The sequence below is a fragment of the Rhinatrema bivittatum genome, chromosome 1 (assembly GCF_901001135.1).
Source record: "Rhinatrema bivittatum chromosome 1, aRhiBiv1.1, whole genome shotgun sequence".
Taxonomy (NCBI): domain Eukaryota; kingdom Metazoa; phylum Chordata; class Amphibia; order Gymnophiona; family Rhinatrematidae; genus Rhinatrema; species Rhinatrema bivittatum.
Window position 1 is genome coordinate 397,882,190 of NC_042615.1, and position 16,534 is coordinate 397,898,723.

At 41.7% G+C, this 16,534-nt stretch overlaps 1 protein-coding gene across 1 annotated transcript in view; it reads right to left on the bottom strand.

Annotated features, from left to right (window-relative positions):
- Positions 1-16,534, bottom strand: part of PPP2CB (protein phosphatase 2 catalytic subunit beta) — a 428,792-nt gene that overhangs the window by 360,971 nt on the left and 51,287 nt on the right. The gene's annotated exons all lie outside the window — the stretch shown is intronic.

Sequence of the window (16,534 nt, forward strand, 5' to 3'; positions counted from 1 at the left end):
TAGTGCCCTGCCGGGCATCAGTGCTGTCCCAGAAACCGGCACCAGCTGGGTCAGTAACCCACCGATAAGCACGTTGAGCCTCTCCAGCAGCGGTAAGATGAAGGGCAGCACAGACTCTGGTGCCTTTGGTGTCACAGGCCCGGTGCCCTGCAGTGCCCAATCCACTGCCAGCTGAACTCAATGCTCAAGCAACACCTCAAATGTTGCCAATACCAACACAGACTGGGAGGAAGGAGGGGTGGCCAGACCCCAAGGTGGATCAGTGACTGGCACCAGGACCGGTGGAGACAGTCACAGACCTCCCGGCACAGATAAAGGATGGGCCATCCTCACCGCAGTATCACTTCGGGGGCATCGTGGCAAAAGTCCTGCGCCCAGCACCGTGGTGCCGATGCTTCTTATGCTTCCCTCGATGCTCAGCCCGATCTTTCCCCTGTGCAAAGGCGAAAGACAAACTTGGCATCCTCGGCCCAGAGGAGATCGACATCAGTCAGTCTCCGTTACCCCTATTCGCTGAGGGCACCGATGGAACAGACTGTCCCACCAAAGCCGATGGCATGGTATCCAGTGTGGCTTCAAGGTCCATAGATGCCAATGCCATTGATGCCAACTGCTTGGACTTCCTTGACCCGAAGAGCTGATCCATCTTGTCAAGTTGAAGCAAATGGCCCTTCGGGGTTATTTGGGCACAGATATGACAACCCTGGACGTCATGCAATGCCCCCAGGCAAAGGGCACATATCTCATGAGGCTCCATAATTGATATGGTCCTCAGGCACCAGGAGCATAGACGAAAAGCAGATGTGTCCATGATGGAACGAAATAAAAGGGGCCATAGAAACTAAATGATGGTGGCAGCTGTCAATAGCCAGCGGGCACCACTGCCGCGAGGGGAATCAATCATGAAAAGAAACTTAACAGAAACACCAAAAACCTTGACTAGGACACTATGGGGAAACACCAGGAGGGACCCAGCGATGGAATGATACCAAAAACTGCAAAAAACCGCAATGAAAAAAATGTTTTCCACTAGGTCAGCAACAGCCAAAATGAGCTCAATCAGACCGCAAGGCTTACAGCTCTGGGAAGATACTGAAGAGGGACCCTGCGTGGACGCGTGGTATAGGGCATGCTCAGTATGCCTAGTCAAAGTTCTAGGATCCCTTCCGGTGTTTCCCCATAGTGTCCTAGTCAAGGTTTTTGGTGTTTCTGGTAAGTTTCTTTTCATGATTGATTCCCCTCGCGGCAGCGGTGCCCGCTGGCTATTGACATATGTTTTCTGAATCGGGGCTCCATCTGATGATTTCACCCATGTGAAAGGACTACCATCCATGTGTGCGGACTACCATCCTGCTTGTCCTTAGAGAAAGAGTAGCCACTTCAATTGATTGTTGTTCTTGGAAGCTACCCCATTCAGCCAAAACTTCTGTTGGGGAAAGACATTAACCCCAGAAGCCACTCCTCCACCTTCTTGCTGGTGGATCAGATGCTGTCTGCAATCTGCTAGATGCAGAGGACTACTGATGCTTTCCCTGCTGCACCAGGCTATATAGGGAAGGATATCAGAACAAAATAGTTTGCCTTTTGCCTCCATATGCTGGTAGGAGAGACAAGTCCCACTTATCTGGACTGATCTGGCAGGATGAGGAAGAAAAAGTTAAAGCTCTAAAGAAGTACAGCATGAAAATGTAAAGATACAGAATCAACAGCTGAATTGAAACTTAAGCCAATGCAGGCATAAAAGCCACAATATTATCACTTCTTGTGACTAACAAACAAATAGAAAAAGAAACTGGGGTAGATAGTGCAACAATCCCTTGCATAGTTTAAAGCAGCGATTCCCAACTAATGTGTCACTGCCTCAGCTTCAGAATACAGAGCTCCCTAGTCTCCTGCTGATTCGGCTAATCTTCCCTCCTCCTCCTCTGGTCCTGCAGAATGTGGAGATATCCTCCTCCGCCCAGGCTGTCAGCATTCCGACCGGGCTTGAAAATGCTAAGAGCAGAGCTGATTGCACTACTAAGCGGCCATCTGGAACGAACATGTGGGGATGGGGGGCCGTGCGGGCGGTATGGTCTCCTTAAATAGGCACGGCCCGGAAGAAGAAGTGAGGACCTGCGTGGGAACAAAAGAAGCATTGCAAGCCAAATTTGAAAAGGTAGGTCAGCCCCCATGGCCCCAAGAAGGATGAGTCCGTGCTGTGACAGCCACTCACAGCCACCTTCCCCAATGTGATTCTTCACAGTTGCCAGGCCTCCACTTCTTAATCACTTCCCCCCCAATGCCCAGTACCATCTGCCCACCTGCTGGAAGGAGGAAAAGAGCGGCAGTACTTGTTACCTGCAAATGTAACAAGTTATCTGTAAACCGGCACGATGTGCAAACGGTTGCCGGTATATAAAATTAAATAAATAAAATAAATAAATAAATGCTTGCTTCTTCCTCTATTGACTTACTATTATATTTGAGAAGTGGCAATGTCCTTTCGCGGACTACAAACTGGTTAAAAGACAGGAAACAGAGAGTAGGATTAAATGGTCAATTTTCTCAGTGGAAAAGGGTAAACAGTGGAGTGCCTCAGGGATCTGTACTTGGACAGGTGCTTTTCAATATATATATAAATGGTCTGGAAAGGAATACGACGAGTGAGGTTATCAAATTTGCGGATGATACAAACTTATTCAGAGTAGTTAAATCACAAGCAGACTGATACATTACAGGAGGACCTTGCAAGACTGGAAGATTGGGCATCCAAATGGCAGATGAAATTTAATGTGGACAAGTGCAAGGTGTTGCATATAGGGAAAAATAACCCTTGCTGTGGTTACACGATGTTAGGTTCCATATTAGGAGATACCACCCAGGAAAAAGATCTAGGCAGCATAGTGGATAATACTTTAAAATCGTCAGCTCAGTGTGCTGCAGCAGTCACAAAAGCAAACAATGTTGGGAATTATTAGGAAGGGAATGGTTAATAAAACAGAAAATGCCATAATGCCTCAATATCGCTCCATGGTGAGACCGCACCTTGAATACTGTGTACAATTCTGGTCACCGCATCTCAAAAAAGATATAGTTGCGATGGAGAAGGTACAGAGAAGAGCAACGAAAATGATAAAGGGGATGATACAGCTCCCCTATGAGGAAAGGCTGAAGAGGTTAGGGCTGTTCAGCTTGGAGAAGAGACAGCTGAGGGGGGATATGATAGAGGTCTTTAAGATCATGAGAGGTCTTGAACGAGTAGATGTGAACCGGTTATTTACACTTTCAAATAATAGAAGGACTAGGGGGCATTCCATGAAGTTAGCAAGTAGCACATTTAAGACTAATCGGAGAAAATTCTTTTTCACTCAACGCACAATAAAGCTCTGGAATTTGTTGCCAGAGGATGTGGTTAGTTCAGTTAGTGTAGCTGGGTTCAAAAAAGGTTTGGATAAGTTCTTGGAGGAGAAGTCCATTAACAGCTATTAATCAAAGTTTACTTAGGGAATAGCCACGGCTATTAATTGCATCAGTAGCATGGGATCTTCTTAGTGTTTGGGTAATTGCCAGGTTCTTGTGGCCTGGTTTGGCCTCTGTTGGAAACATGATGCTGGGCTTGATGGACCCTTGGTCTGACCCAGCATGGCAATTTCTTATGTTCTTATGGAGTGTGAGGACTTGTAGTCTTGCTGGACCTGCTAGGCTGGCACAGGTCAAACTTTGTATTAAGACAGTATAGGAGGAAAGTAGTATAAAGGGTACATGATCAATCAAACTGATTGACAGGTGAGATAAGGATGACAGCAGACAATCAGTGTTCACTTCCGGTCTAAGCTCCGCCCATGCCCTGCCCACTCCCCATAGAAGTGAATGGGGGCGTAGCCACATCCCCTCCCGCTTCATCCCGCCCTCGACCACGCCCCCAGGCCACACCTCTTCCGCCCCAGGCCACATCCCTTCCGCCCCTGGCCCCACCCCAGACCCCATCGATGCTCCTCCCCCCAATAGAAGTGAAAGGGGAGCCCCTCCCACACCCCACCCCCAAACCGCCCCCCATGATGTCATGGATGGCTCCGCCCACACCCCAACCCCAAGCCACACACCCTGTGACATAGCGGGTTTGACATCACCGGAATTCCACCCCACACCGCCCCCAAAAACACACCCTCTAAAACGTCATCAGAAAGGGTCCTGTCGCTTTTTTAATGTCAGAATTAATGGACTCTGGCTGTTTTTGATGATTTCACCGGAAGTACAATACAAAAGTCCCAAAATATGCACTCCTAGAACATCCTGATGCCTTTTAATGATGTCAGAGCTGGAAGTATGTTTTTAAAATGCGTCCCTAGAACATCCTTACGTCTTTTAATGATGACAGAGCAGGAAATATGCTTTTTTTCTAGTCCCTCTGTTTTAAAAAAAAACAAACAAAATACAAGCTGTTAGGAGGCAGGAAAACTGTGGCTCATTCTGTTGACAAGGATTTGGTTTTTAAAAACAAGTGATTGTTTGAAGCTACCTGTGGATGAACTGCACGATCAAACTTTTGCAAAAAGACAGGTTATTTTTTTTGCAAAGACCAGGGACCGGAGTAGTTAATGGGTACGTTGTCACTCAAACCCCCAAGCCAAACCCCCCAGTGATGTCACCAGAAGCCCAAGTCCACCCCTCCAAGCCCTTGCTGTAGATAGGCATGCCCCAATAAAAGTTACCAGACAGCTGGCAGGAAGCTGTGACTCATTCTGTACACAGAGACAGGGAGAATCTCCCCACACCCCTTCCCTCCTCCCCTCTCTGTAGATACATGCCTCAATCCTCCCTGCCAGCCTAAAATCTGGGCAGAGGATAATTGAAAGCAGTGGGGGGTATAGGTTTGCAATGGTAAACCACAAGGCTTTAGTTTTGTTTTAAAAAAAACAGACCTCTGTATTTTACAGCCATATAAAAAAACAAGAATGCACCAGCGGATCTTAAAGAAAATTTATAATGATCCAGGATCTACCGGTAGTTTTGGCGGTATAACACCTCTTTTGCAGGCAGCTAAAACATGTATGCCATCTGTGACCAAGAAACAAGTGATTGATTGGCTTACAGAACAAGATGCTTAGGGTACGATTTAAAAGAAATAAAACCATAGTGCCAGATGTGGATTGGCAATGGCAAGCAGATCTGGTTGACATGACAGTCTTGTCTGGTTATAACAGAGGCTACAAATACATTTTGACGGTGATAGATGTTTTGTCAAAATACGCATGGGCTGTGACCCTAAAAACAAAAACAGGTCGTGAAGTGGCCGAGGCCTTTGAAAATATATTTAAAGGTGGCTGTGTTCCCAACAAAATACAAACAGACAGAGGTAGAGAATTTTTAAACTGCTCTGTGAAGAGTTTGTTAAAATACAGAGGCATTCATCATTTTGTGACCAACAACGATGTTAAGGCAGCAGTTGTGGAGAGATTTAACAGGACTTTAAAATCCAAAATGTGGTGATACTTTACAGCGCGCAACACTTTTCGATATGAAGATGTGCTTCCGGCTTTTATGAACAGTTACAATCACAGTTTTCACAGAACAATACAGGCCCGTCCCATCGATGTAACAACCTCAAACTCTCTGCGGTTCTGGAAAGTAATCTACGGCAATAACAACAAACATGAAACTGCTAAGCCTTTTTTAAAAAAGGGGGATCATGTTAGACTGTCAAAAACTAAAGGGAAATTTGAAAAAGGTTATGAACAAACATGGACAGATGAGATATTTATAATAACTGACGTCTTAAGCAGGGGACAGAAAACAATGTACAAGACACAAGATTATGGTGAGGAAACCATTCAAGGTTCTTTTTATCCTGAAGAATTACAGAAAGTCAGCCCTCAACAGGACAGAATATACCGCGTTGATAAGGTTCTAAAGGTAAAAGGGAGAGGTAAGAACAAGCAGTGCTTTGTGAAATGGCGAGGATGGCCCGAAAAATTTAGCAGCTGGATAAAAGCATCAGAGATTCAAAACATTTGATTTGAAAAGGCCTTGTCTCATAAAAAGAAAAAATGAATGAAGGGGGATTTTACATAACGCTGCCTAGTAACGCCTCTGTGAGAATATTTCCACAAAACAACAGCTCTAATTTCACCACACAATTAGCTAGACCTTTGGACCTACAGGGCCCGTGGGAAGTGGGTCTGGTGGAAATACAGTACCCGAACACATGGGATAATATTAAAGAAGACCATAAATATATTGTCACCACGGGTGAAGGAAGCACGGAGCATCACTTTGTTGTCCGAAGAGGGTATTATGCAACCGTTCAAAACCTGACGGATCAAATGAACCACGACATGAACAGTGTCCTCAAATCCATGGCACCACGAATCATCTATGACCCCAATATCCGAAGAATCAAATTAAAATCAGAGGACAAAGCAGTAATTTCTGCAGGGGGTGACTTAGCGACCATTTTGGGGATAGAAGCTAAAACGAATACGAACCGCTCGCTATTTCCAACGGATATCACAGGAGGGTTTAATACCCTATACCTGTATACCGATATCGTAGAGCACCAGTTGGTGGGAGACCATTTTGTGCAACTACTTCGCTGTGTTCCCACTAAAGCGGGTAAGGACGAGTTTATCACCTTCACTTATGATAAACCGCATTATGTTCCTGTGAACAAGCAGCACATAGACACCATAACATTTGAAATAAAGACGGACCAGAACCAACACGTCTCATTTCGCTATGGGAAAGTGATCCTTAAGCTACACCTGCGACCCCAGAAAACTATTTTTTAAAATGGTTGTGGTTAAAGACTATGGGGACCCTGGCGCATACAGAAATTACTATGCAGCACAGGCCGGTGAAGGCCTTTCGGGGTATTATGGCGCTCCAGTCATGTACGGGGCTGGGATAGGCGGTATTTTTCGTAGTCTCTTTAGAAAAGCAATACCTCTTTTGAGAAGGGGTTTTGAGATTGTTAAACCTCATGTGAAAAGTGCAGCAAAAAACATCGCCAAAGATGTTATGGGCCGTGTCACAACGGCAGTTCTGCATAAAATGAACAATAACACAGAGCAGGAAGGGTCAGGATTAGTGGTTATTAGAAGAGCTGTTAAAAGAAAGAGAACCAATCAACAGGGACCTCCTGAACCTTTTAAAACAAAGAAGACCAAACGTGTCAAGTCTCAAAAGACTAACCGCAAGGGGAAGAAGAGAAACCTCTCCGCCAAGAAGCAAGATATATTCTAAAAAACTATGGCTTTTGTACATCAGGGGTCTGAAAAATGTTTGAAATCAGAACTGGATCTGTTTCAACTGGCCCCCACACAAACCAGCATAGAAAAAAGTGTTTATGTGGAGATTCCACCATTATCTGCCTTGTCAGAAACAGCCCCTTTAGATTTTTATATAGCCGGACATGGCGAGGATTACCTGGATTTGAACAACACGTTGCTGTACCTGACCTGCAAAATCGTGAACGAAGATGAGTCCAATCTTGATGTAGGGGCCAAAGTAGCTCTCGTGAACTATCCAATAGCCTCTATTTTTAGCCAGCTGGATGTCACTCTCGGAGATAGACTCATTAGTCAGAGCAACAACTGTTACCCTTACATAGCCCTCATAGAACTGTTTCTCAATTACGGTGAGGGCCCTCTCAAAACACAGTTTACAAGCGGCCTATTTTATAAAGACACAGCCGGAAACCATGAAGTGAGAGACGTGGGATCCCGTAATAAAGGTTTTACCGAAAGAGCTGTTTTTACAGCCGCTAGCCATAAAGTAGAGCTTCTGGGACATTTACATAGCGATCTGTTTTTTCAAGAAAAGCTGCTCATAAATGGCGTGGATGTGAAAATTAAACTAACGCGGAACAAAGATACGTTCTGCTTAATGAGCGGAGATGCCAACGAGAGGTACAAACTCCTTATTTTATCTGCAGCCCTCTTTGTAAGGAGAGTGAAAGTGTCCCCGGGAGTGCGCTTGGGGCATGCAGAAGCACTGCTGAGAGCTAATGTCAAGTACGCCATGGACCGTGTAAGTCTGAAAGTCTTTAGCATACCGGCTGGCGCCCGTGTGACTAACCAGGAAAACCTCTTTTTGGGACAATTACCCAAAATTATCGTATTGGGCTTTGTGGATAATGACGCTTTCAGCGGTAATTACTCTAAAAACCCCTTCAATTTTAAACATTACGATATTAACTTTGCTGCGCTGTATGTGGATGGTGAGCAAGTCCCAGGGAAACCTCTCCAACCGGATTTCGATAATGGCTGTTGTATCAGAGAATACATGCAGCTGGTTCAAGCAACGGGTAAACATTTGAAAGACAGTGCTCTCTTGATTGATCGTCAAGAGTTTTACCAAGGTTATACCTTACTGGCCTTTGACCTATCACCCGACCAAGAGTGCACGGACCACTACTCTTTGATTAAAACCGGTAATCTGCGGGCTGAAATCCGTTTTGCCATCGCTTTGCCACACACGGTGAATATGATTGTGTATGGTGTCTTTGACAACGTGATAGAAATTAACCACAGAAGGAACGTCCTTTTTGATTATCTATGATGATGAACACCGTACAGATCTACCGTATTTTAAAGAAGGATCCGTACGTTACAAAATCTTTTGTAGACGTCCTACCCATTGACTGGCTGTCTGATGTACAAATAGAAAGGAAACCTGCAAGCTTGGTGGTAAATACCCACCCCCACGACCTTCCTGGGGAACACTGGCTAGCAATATACGTGACTGAAAACGGCACAGGAGAATTTTTTGATTCCTACGGGCAACAGCCTGATAGTTTGTTCTTCCCTAACAGTATTATGAACTTTTTCAATAAACATTGTGAGGATGTTTTATACAGCAGCAAACAATTGCAACACCCGGTATCTACAACCTGCGGTAACCATTGTGTGTTTTTCCTACATCAACGCTGTAAGGGGCTGTCTTTTGAAAATATTTTAAAAATGTATTCCGAAGAACCATTGCAAAATGACAAAATGGTTTTACAATTTGTAAAAAACAACAAACAGAGAACATGTTGTATGTCTAAATCTTTTCACTGTATGTTTCATGCCCCCCAGATGTGTGTACCGTACCAAGAATATTGTACTAATCCTAAATAAAAACAATCTCTCTTGAGAGTTTTTCAAAAACAAACCAAACGTCTATAGTCTATATTTTAAAAAAGCCTTTTTTTATTTGAAAAGATATAATTACACCTTCAACCATCTGTTTGTGTCAAGTACTTTACGTCTTTTACGGGGAAGGGGGTCTTTGCACTTTACAGTCTTTGTGTACATTTCAGCAGTTGTCGCTGAAGGATTTTCCTTGAGTTGTACCAGTAGATCCCTGTTGGCTGGATTACCCATGACGGTGGAGGGCATGTTTAATTCTGCCAGGGTTTGCATGAACTCTCCCCAACCTTTGGGTATCCTCCGATGTGAAAGAGCACGGGTCTGTGTAGCTCCACGAATCAGGTCTAATAGGTTAGAGCCACTTACAGGTCTTCCCTTGTATACAAAAGTCCCATTACTCTCCCAGGATGCAATGTCCTTATTCTTTGACAGTTTATTGAGCAGTATTTCTGCATTTTTTTTACGGTGCATGCTGATGCTATTTAACACTTCCTGCAGGATGGGGTCTGGGGGGCTTTTGTGCTCTAGAAATGCAGAGGTTGCTGTATCATCCTGTGGGGGTAGATACAGATTTATTCTTTCGTTTTCCATTTCTCCGTGTCTGTTAAGCACCAGATAGCGCTGTAGCACTTCTGAATAGCGTTTGGCTTTCTCATATTCAGACATACCAGAACTTTGAAGTATACCTTTCATTTCTTCATCGAGTCTTTGAACAGCTGTGGTTCTAATATTTTCCTCATGAACTGAAGGGTTTCTCAAACGGTCAAGTTGTTGACTAGGCACTAAATACATTTTTTCTGTGTACTGTATTAGTATTTTAGCTCAAAAGCCCCGTGATGAGGGGTAGCGCGAATCCTAGCAGAGGCCCGATAAACCCCCCCGACTGTTTCACCAGATTCTTCTTTTTCTTAAGTGTTATTCTTTTATCACCAAGAATCCTTATGGCTAGACGTTTCCTTTTCAAGATGTTTATCTGCTGTTGTGATAAAGGAACATTACCTTTCAGAGTGTTTAATGAGATCTCCACTATGGCCCCCACTAAATCGTTAGAAGCGGCCTTTAGGATAGCTTTTCTCCGTTGCGGAGAGGCTTGAACTAAAAGTTTTAAAAGGGCTAGGTTCCGCTTTAAGCGAGCAGACATGATCTCTGGGACACACACAAAACAAATATGTGGGGGGAGAATATATATTCACTTCTTTTTATGGAGGGGTTGTGTTTTTTCACAATATACCGTGGTCCATTCTGGTGGAAAGATGTTTGTCCTCAATCTGTAACGCTCAGGGGTCATAGCATTTAAATCCACGATGAGATATCCATATGGCTTTCTGGTGGCATCCTCAAAGGCTTCTAAAAAGAAGCGTGACTTACCGGGGTACATCTGTCTGGCTAAAATAGCGATTTGCAACTTGTCTCTAGGATTCTTAATGGTGATATATTTGGTATTTAAGGCTATAGTTCTGCTTGTTTTGCCTTGACAGAAGACATTTTGTACAATATATATAATACTCAGATTTCTGTGATGCACGTATTGTGTGAAGGCTTTCTCGATTTCATCACTTTTACAAGCAGAAGCCATCAAATCGTCTATAATAACCATATTTATTTTATTGGTTGGAAACAGTTGATCATTTATTTATTTATTTATTTTTAATTTTTATATACCGAAGTTCTTGTAGGGACTACAAATCACTCCGGTTTACATAAAACGAAGAACTGCTCAACAGAGAGCTGAGCTTTACATGGAACAGTAGAACATATGGAACAGTATAACTGGTTGACAATTTAACATAGAGCTAAATAAAGAAATAATAGTTTACATGGAACAGTAGAACATATGGAACAGTATAACTGGTTGACAATTTAACATAGAGCTAAATAAAGAAATAATAGTTTAACTGGTAATAAATAGTAATAAGTAAAGAAATATAATATATTATATAAGCAGTATAACTATTTAACGTAGCAATAAATATAAATATAAGCAATGCCAAATATATATATGAAATAAAGTAAATTTTTGATCTCAAAGATAATTGTCCAGTTGTAGATATTTTAGAATTAGTACTGGATACAGTGACCATAATTAGGGTAATTAGGATACTTAGTAATTAGGGAGTCTGTCTGTCACTTAAGCGTCTGGGAAAGCTTGTTGGAAGAGAAAAGTATGATCATCATCTGGGAAAAAAAGTATGATCATCATCTGGGAAAGCTTGTTGGAAGAGAAAAGAATGATCATCATTAAAAGTATCAGGCAAAGAATCCATAAAGGTAATAAAAGGATATTTACACAACATTTCTTTATACAAAGGTTGCCAGCAACTATAACACCATACAATATTATCAGGCATGTCAATCAACACACGTCCAGCGTGATCTAGCAGGTTTTTAACAAAGAAGCTTTTGCCGCTATTTGACGGTCCGGCTAAAATACACGAAAATGGGTGCCTCCAGCGCACATCCACAAATTCAGTATCCATAAGGCAGCGTGTTAAAACCCTCTTTTATCACCCTTTTATCGTATACGACCCTTTGTGTTTTCTTAAGTAGGCCGGTCTCGATCGACCAGGACTTTTTGTTTCTAATGATCCCAGATTGTTGTACCTGTATCTTTTTAGGACTCTTGTCCACAGCGTCAGTTTTATAGTCAAAGACGAGGTCTTTCAAATTAGTGAAATTGATCTTTTTACAATTTTCTACATTTAACGTAAACCCCTTCACTTTCATACAGGTCTTTCCGCTGGATAGTTTGTAGCCATATGTTTTGGGCCCAGCTGATACAAACTCTATGAAATGCTCGTCTGCGGGTATCTCGCTCGTCAACTGTCCTAAATAATCTCCCAAAGGGGGGTCGCTGGCACCCTCACGACTCACAAATATCACAGAGTCTGTATCGTGGTACAGACAACGTTCTTGCAAACTGTGAAGCAGTTTGTACAGTTCTAAACGAGCATAAGCAGTTGTGAAACAGGCAATGAAGATGTTTGTATTACCTGACAATATGCAGCGGTCTTTTGAATGCTTCCATGTCACACAGGCTGTTTCATCATCAATAAAATCGCATGATGAAACATCATATTCGGGTGAAAACAAATACTTATACAGATCGTCAGGATCTCTCACAATACTTGTAACAGGTAGGTTTGTTCTTTGACCAAACTTCCCCCACAAAGAGTTTAAGAAAAGCTTGGCAATTTGACGCTTTGTGGGGTTTATACTAACCTGTTCAGGCCTTAAAACTTCACCTTCTTTTTTGTAAAAATCAGATATATACATGTTTTGTTTTTCTACATCGGTACACCACTGAGGGTAACCAGAGGCATCCTGTTTTTGACGGAGATGCATTTTTATGTATTCAGAAAACAGGCTGACAGATTTACATTCAAAGTGCCATATTTCACCTATTTCAGCAACCACATACCCTTTTGCAACAGCCTCATTCATCTCCACAGTGCACCATGTCCCTACGAGGGCTCTCTCCTCATTCGTGTGGTTGCACATATCCTGCAGACTGTTGTCAGCGCATGTGCGGCACAGTGGGAACATGAGCTTACCACTCACACGGACCGGTAATACTGGGAAAAAGATCTTTCGAGGTGGATACACTTTGGCTTTAACAAGCCCAAAATAGTCTGAGAGGGGACCAAAGCTGTCATAAATGATTTGCGGGTGGCCAACAGGGTATTCCTTGGTTTTATTGACAAAGGGGTAGAGGCTGGTAAAATCATAGTAATGTATTTTTTCATCAGGCCTGGCTTTATAGTACAAACATGTAGCATTGGTTCTACCACCAAAGAGGGCATCTCTGGGTACTAGCTGCTGCGGCAGGCCTGATTTAACCAGAAAGTCTGCACAACCCCTGATATTTTCTTTCACCATTCTCTTCCATTCGTGTTCCCACAAGCTTATGACCTTAAACCCTCTTCATTTCAGGAAATCTGCTTTGTGTTTTGTAATTGAGAAAACCAAAGGTTGTAGCCGTTAAGGGGTTCTGGTCTTTATCGTTATAACAGCTCGGACAACCGTGGAAAAAACAGCCATTAAATTCAAAAGCTGTTGGTATCCCATCAATAAGTGAATAACCGTCAAGAAAATAGGGACCCACCTGCTTTTCACCCCCCTTTAGAGCATGGATGATCTGTATTTGCTCTGCGGCCTCTGTATACATCAGCCACTGTATAGAGGGTGTTGAATGTCTCTTTGTGTGTCTGTGATAGTTGTCTGGAGGGACGAGTGCCACGGTCTTGGGTTCTAAGAACATAAACCTGTACATAGCCATGCACACAGATGCCAGTGTTATATACTGGAAGGGGTCTATACACCTTTTCACAGTTTTAGATCCACCATCCTGCTCTACAACCACCTCTCTCTCTGTCAAAGCCATGATTTCAGTTCTGTATAAGACACAAGCTTGCCTCAGAATGTTTACATCCTGTTGGCAATAATAGGTGAGCTCCTTTTGTAAATCAAAGGTGTTATTTTGATTGTCCCTGTACCATTTTAAAAATTCCTCTCTTTCTCCAGACATCATATAACCATCTCCATAATACTCAACACTGGGCATAGGTCCCACATAATTTTGTTTAACCCTGGTGTTAAAAAAATGCGGAAAATAGCCCTTACAGCCTTGAAACCCCAGGGCTTGCGGAAGCTTGCTAAGCTTCATGGGCAGGAAATTTAAAGAGTCTTTAAACCGTATACCCAGGGGTTCTATCGTGATTTCTAAGAGCTTAGCACCCTGAGCTAACAAGCGCACATCCATCTTTTCCTTTAGCAGCTCTCTAACTACAAAATAACCATCATAGCCTTTAGAATTATGCGCTATGAAGGTGTATCCTTTGAACTTTTTGTCACAAAAAATCTTAAACTTAGAAATACTCTCAAGACCTTTGAACTCCCAGTTTCTAGTGTTGTTTAAATCTGTTGCATATATATAATTTGGAACATGAAAGCCTGTTTCCTGCACACATTCACAATCATAAAATATATATTTTTCAGATATTTGTGCATGATCAATAGGGGGCATAAAACACAAATGCTTGTCGCCAGCGATCAAGGGTTCAGAACAAAGCTTACATTGTCTGACCCGGCATTTATGGTTTTTATCAACATACGATTCACATTTTTCACACAGTATTTTAAGCAAACACTCAACTTCTTTTTTTAAAGCCAGAACCGTATGCCTTTCTAAACACTCTTGAGAACGACAATACAGCCTGCATTTCGTACATTTCTGTTGTAAACCAACATTGTCTACACACGTTGCTGTTAAACAGAGACGACACCATAATGTACAATTATGATCGTGACTATATGGTTTCTGGCAAAATTTACAGAAGTTTCGCTCCCCATAGAGCTTTTTTACATCTAAGATTCCATAAAAATGGTCATCATGTAGCAATATAAATACAGTTTTCTGGAATTCAGGTCTGTCCTTTGTCTTAAAACACCCCCATTCTTTTGTATAAAGCACAACTTTTATGTTTATACCTAAATGTTGTTCAAATGTTGAGACATCATCTAGCATGACCTTTTTATGTTCTTACCGCCCTAGCTCCGTGTGCAGTTTTTTAGCACGGTCTAATAGCTCTGCATCTGTGAGCTTTATTGGTGAGATGAGAGCTGTAACGCTTCCTGCAAAACATAGGGTTATTCAAGTCTATTAAATGCCTTCTCTTTTTATGTATGATTTGACTGTACAGAATAGACCCTCTCTTCCTTATAACAAGAATGACTATGCGGAATGTCTCACCAAACTGTATCTCTCTATAACTCTGCAGGAGTTTACTAACTTGATCTAAGAAATCATCAGCGTTCAAATCCTGAGGGTTTAACTTTCCCGAATACAAAGAATTATGAAAACCTGTAGAATGTAAATGAATCTGTATATAATCATGGGGGGAAACTTTATGGCTTATTTCATTTAGAACATGCTGTATGCCTTGTCTCACAACATTTTGCGCATCTCTGAAAGAATCTATTCTATCTAAATTAATAAAACGAAATTCCTCTGAATAAAGCACGCCATTAAATTTTTCTAAATCACGGTTCCACCTTCTCACAAATTGCACAAAATTAACCGGTTCATTTTCTACAGCTGCATTTTCAGAGGTCTCTGGTATACAATTATTTACCATCCCCCCTGAAACATTGTCATCGGTACAATTATCTAAGAACATGCTTTCACATTCTTTCTCTACTTCCTCCCTGTGCACAGGTCTGTTGCTGTCTCTCTCATCTTTTCTTTCGGAAATAGGCCTTTTTGTAGTCTTTTCACGGTCTAAAATTAAAAATAATAATAATAAACAACATGGGTGGACTCATACTTTTTTTGTTGTTTTTTGTGCAATATTTTAAGAAGAATTTTCTTAAACTATAACAGTATGGATTCTTACTCTTTTGTTTATCTCTTGGTTTTTGGTATGGTCTTTTGTCAGATTTCTTTGGCATATGCTGCTCATGGTCTGTTATGTAAAAAAAAAGAAAACATGGTAATACTTTTTCTTTTACACAGCTGTGAACTAATTGGCGTTTTACCCGTACAGATATAAAAAAATACTTCTTATCTTCAACTGCATCTTCAGACTCTTTTCTCTTTCTTTTGGAAATAGTTTTGTTTGCATCATTTTCACATTCTAAAAATTACAAAATAAAATAAAAAACACAGGGTCACACACACTTTTGATGTCTTTGTAAATAGATCTCTGCTTCGTTGACTGTTATGAAGGAAAAAAGAGACACATTTCGGGGGGCATAGACATTAAGGAAAACCTATTTCTCACCATTATTTGTATTGCTGTCAGAAATGCCTTGGGGGTCTGTTTTTTTCTCTGAGGCATTACTGCATCCAGGCTGTTCTTGTTGTTGTTGGTCTATGTTCAAATCTGTGTCTGATTTTGCAATATTTTCCTGTTCTAATGATAAAAAAAAGACAAACACTGTTTTTACTACTGTTTTTTAAAATCATATCTAAAAAATATACATTAAAACTATTAACTCACCTTTTAATTTTCTTTGTCTCCTTTTAGTAAGTGACATTTTATTAATAAACACAGACTTCTGCCTTTCTTTGTTTGAAGAATCCATTTGTTTCAAAATCCAGACTGCTGAATCTTTTCTGGTCACCGGCTATACCCTTTTATCACCAGCATTAGGTGGGGCGTAACCACCAACAAACCTCAAAACCTGTGTATTGAAACAAAATAAAAAGCTACCTGGCCTCTCTGTCATGTGATGGACATCTGCTTCAACTCCCCACCTTATAGAATAAGATAGTTCTCTTGCTTGGGTTATCATTTACAGGGCTTTTGTATGTATTATCAATATCTCTTTAGATCTGAAGCCCTTTCACAAAACTACAGTCTGTTGAAACTTTTGGTGATGTAATGTTTCCTGACCATTGTTTCTCACTGATTAGATCATGT